This window comes from Nestor notabilis, unplaced genomic scaffold, assembly GCF_000696875.1.
Source record: "Nestor notabilis isolate BGI_N333 unplaced genomic scaffold, ASM69687v1 scaffold6817, whole genome shotgun sequence".
Taxonomy (NCBI): Eukaryota; Metazoa; Chordata; class Aves; order Psittaciformes; family Psittacidae; genus Nestor; species Nestor notabilis.
In genome coordinates, this window is record NW_009936835.1 from 5465 (window position 1) to 6842 (window position 1378).

The window sequence follows — 1378 nt, forward strand, 5'->3', positions numbered from 1 at the left end:
CCAAGAACATGGATGTATGACAGTGCTGTGGTAGTGTCTGAAATGTCTATTTTTAAGCTAAGGTTAATATTGCATATATTAGCAATTCCATTCCCAGAGGTTTTATGATGTTAAACAGAAATTTTGTGGAGCACTGAAATACTGAGGGTGATAGACATGGAGACACTGAGAAGAAAATCTCATTTTTCTTTGGTGTGGGATTTGGATAGCATGTGCTGAATAAGGCTTCAGGTCTTATGTGGAAGAAGAGGATAAAATTAAGAGATAACCTTAATTCTGGTATTTTATAACTTCTGTCTGTTTGATTTTCCAGACTTGATGCAGGTTTATAATGTGATTTGGCAGGTTCTGGGAAAATAACCCCAAGTATTGTTGCTTTATTGCTTTTATGTCACAGAATATTCAGGCATATTTCATTCAGCTGTATCTATCTTCTTTACATCATCTTTTTGCTGTTTTCTAGGTTTCTTCTTGCCAGCAATCATTTCTATTTCCATTTATTTTTCTATTTGCTGTGGTTTAAGCCCAGCCGGTAACTCAGAATCACGCAGCCGCTCACTCACTCACCCTCTTCTTTCTCCCCCCGAACCTGGAGGGATGGGGAGGAGAATCAGAGGAATGTAACTCCCATGGGTTGAGATAAGAGCAGTTCAGTAACTAAGGTATAATACAAACCACTACTGCTACCAATAATAATGATAAGAGGAATAACAAGGGGAGAGGACACAACCGCTCACCACCCGCCGACCGATACCCAGCCCGACCCGAGCAGCGATCTGGGCCTTCCGGGTAACTCCCCCCAGTTTCTATACTGGGCACGATGTGCTGTGGTATGGAATAGCCCTTTGGCCAGTTTGGGTCAGGTGTCCTGTCTCTGCTTCTTCCCGGTTTCCCGTGCCCCTCCTCACAAGCAGAGCATGAGGCTGAGAAAGTCCTTGCTCAGAGTAAACTTTACTTAGCAGTGACTAAAAACATTGGTGTGTTATCAGCGTTGTTCTCAGACTAAAGTTGAAAACACAGCACTGCACCAGCTACTAAAAAGGTGAAAAATAACTGTTACAGCTGAACCCAGGACAGTATTAGATTGTTCCGTCAAGATGAACCCCCTGCTAGGAAGCAAATCCAGACTTCTGTCATGTCTATCTAACTAAGCCTTTATGTTTTAGTCACAAGGTTCCTCCTCTGCAGCTGGGAAACTTTTCTGCCACTACAGATACGTTTACACGCGTATTTTTACATGACTGTCAAATACTGAAGTTGATACCTCAGAGGAAAAATCACATTTCATGATGTTGCTTCAGCCTTACTCAGATACTCAGAATCTGGTGGAAGTTGTTCACATGTTTTCTCCATGACCATCCTTGGCTACTGTTCTAAA